The sequence below is a fragment of the Vitis vinifera genome, chromosome 9 (assembly GCF_030704535.1).
Source record: "Vitis vinifera cultivar Pinot Noir 40024 chromosome 9, ASM3070453v1".
NCBI lineage: Eukaryota > Viridiplantae > Streptophyta > Magnoliopsida > Vitales > Vitaceae > Vitis > Vitis vinifera.
The window spans coordinates 12,411,610-12,414,999 of NC_081813.1; positions in this window are offsets into that span (position 1 = coordinate 12,411,610).

Here is a 3,390-nt window from a genome sequence, read left to right on the forward strand (position 1 = left end):
ATATCATGGAGATTAATTAAGCGAATAATGATAGTCATCTCTTCAAATCATTCAAATATACTCACAATTCATGAAGTAAGTCATAAATATATATATATATATATATATATATATGGCTAAGATTAGTGATCCAACATATTTGAGAAGTCATGTGGACTATCTTCCATAAAAAATAATTTGACTAAGTTACATGAAGATATTTCTATTTGCATTATATGAATTAAAGAAGATTTAGTCATGTGATAATTTAGCAGATCTATTCACAAAAGTGTTTCAACTACATCGGAATTAAAATACAACATTGGAATATGGTGATTAAAAGATTTACAATTGAAGTAATGAAAAAAACATAATCTTGTCTACATGAGAGGGAGAATATTGATATTGATATAGCATACTCTTTTTTCCTTCATCCAACTTTTGTCCCATAGGGGTTTACTAACAATGTTTTTAACAATGCAATTCTAATGATCAAATCATTTAAGGAATATCGCATTCTTTATCCTTTACAAGGGTTGTTCTCATTAGAGTTTTCCTAATAAAGTTTGAATATGACATATTCTTATGATTATTAAAGAAGTGTTATGAATAATGAAGTTTATTACAAAAGTTTGTTAGGATATGAAAACTTGTGCATTGTCATTTGATTTCTAGTATAGATGATTGTCTTAAATATTGTTATAAATCTCCTCTTAACTTTCAATTTCTTCTTCTTCTTTTTTTCAACACACCTAATATATTTTGACTATTTTTTAGTATTTTATTCAGATGTAAATTGATTAATTGTAAAGAAAAAAGTGAGAGCGATCATTTTGCTACCATCTTGAAATTTCTATTTAATAAATAGGAGATTATTCAATTGCTTGTAGTCTCAATTAATTTAAATTGATATTAATAATAAATTCAATGATAAAATAATTGAAGATTAATTTTATTTTATTTTAACTATTAGTTTTGTTATTATTTGATTTGTATTTAAATACTTAATGATTTTTTTTACATATTAATTTCAAATTGACGCCTAGTTTTATTGATATTACAACCAATTTTATGGATATTTCAACTTAACAAAATAAACGCATATAATAAACAAATGACAAAATTGAGATTAATTTGGAAGATGGACAAAATTTCAATTTTTATTTTCTTCAATACTAATTTCAGCATACATGTAACTATACAAAATTTTGCAAAACTGTTCTCAAATTTATCTTATTAAAAATATTCTTGAAGAGAAAATTCCAAAAATTGCTCTTTAAAATCTTCACAAAACCAAATATATCCTTAAGTTATTTGAAGTATAAATAGTAGCTTTTTTACTATTAAGAAAATTTTTCAATAAAGTTATGAGTATAATTTCTAGCCAGTTATTTTTTTTAAATCATTAAGAAATTTACAAAAAAGTTTCGAACATAAAAGGCAACTTTTCTGGATGCCTCGTATGCACACAATAAAACCTTTTTTTTTTCAACCAATGCATGGAATTCTACAAGAGACCAAATTGAAGTCCTTCATTCACTTGTATGATAGTTGTATCATTCATCCTCTGGCCTTATCCTTTTGACTTATGGGAAGACTATTATTGATATTAAATCTCTTTTTTTTTAGATGCATTGAGAGTGAAGGTGTGTTTTCACTTTTAAATTTTGGGTTATTTAATTAAAAAGGGCAAGATTATCTTTAAAGAAGAAATAACAGTTTTGTGTTTCATTTAAAAAACGTTTTTTTTTTTAGTTTTCATTTTATATTTTTTATTTTTGTGAAAACAGATTTATTTATTTATTTTTATTTTCTTAAAAATTCAGATGATTTAAAAAAAATGAAAATAATTTTTAGAAAATGAAATTTGTAAAATATGTTTGGATATAACTTTTGCTAATGTAAGTAATGATGAAAAGAAATATAATACACATGTGTTATGAGACAAATTTTGATGTTTATTTTTTTTCTTTTTCTTTTTTGAACTCAATTTTCTAGAAAATAAAAATAGAAAAAAACTATCCTAACATATTTTTTAACCTAATTTTTATTTTTAAATAAAAATACAAAACATTTTTTAATGTTAGAGTAACAACCAGATATGGTTTGTTTTAATCATGTAAGTAGTTAGCTGATTTTATGCTATTTCAAACTCTGTAATTCAGCTATATAAAGCTGCTCTTGTATTCATTATTAACACAGCAATATAATACAAACATTAATTCTCATATTATCTTTACATGGTATGAGAGCCCTCATTCTAATTTTCTGATCAATCATGACTTCTTCTCAAATGATCCCTTCAAATTCAATCTCTTTTTCTGCTCATCATACCTTCTCTGTCAAGCTTACTCCAAGAAATTATCTTGCTTGGAAAACTCAATTTAATCCTCTTCTTAATTACCAAAATCTGACTGGGTTTGTTAATGGTTCAACTATTGCTCCATCGAAAACAATTAAAGATTCTTCTACTCCTCCTGTTGAGATTCCAAATCCAAAATATGAAACATGGCATAAAAAGGATCAGATGCTTCATTCCTGGATCTTTTCTTCTCTTTCAGAAGAGATATTTCCTTATGTTATTGGGTTATCTTCATCTTATGAAGTATGGCAGGCTCTCTCTCAAGCTTTTGGTCCAGTTTCTCAAAACCGACAGTTGCAATTTCTCATTGAACTCCAAGAATTGAAGAAAAACGATCTCTCTATCTTAGCATATTTGCAACGTGCTAAAGCTCTAGCTGATGAGCTAAATGCGGCAGGTCGTCCTCTTACCCCATCAAAATTTAATGCAATAATTTATCACAATATTGGCAGTGACTATCATGCCATTATCACTGCCTTAAATCTTCGTTCTGAACCAGTGTCATTTCATGAACTCTAATTTGTTCCCAATTGGTGTACCAGCTGATTCATGTCCTCTCAGTGGTCCCGGTAATGGAACCACATTTGATTTCTTGCCCAGCTAGTGTATGCCCTGTTGATTGGTGCTCAATTAACTGGTGTACCTTGATTTCAGTCCTCAGACGGGAGTAGTCAACAAAATTTATAACCTATTACACCATGTACTAGGATAGCCTCAGCTAGCATAGCATAGTGGCTTTAGGATCGTTCACGGGGATGGGTTTTCACTTTACAATTGATATTAGTTCAAAGCTGAATTGGTGCTTTTTCATTTCAAGGTTAGCTCTAAAAGAAAACATAAAGATGTTTGAAAAGGTTGGTTTTTAAGTGAAACCAAAAATAAAGTAATGGGAATTACTTACTAAGAAAAGTGTTTCTTGGAGTTTTAGGATCACTGGGGTCAGGCTCCTCATGCAAAAACAGAGCTCCAATCACTTGAATCTTTTCCTCATGTTGGGGATTTAACATATAGTTATTTCCCGAACCGGTGTGGTATAGATGTTTCCCCTT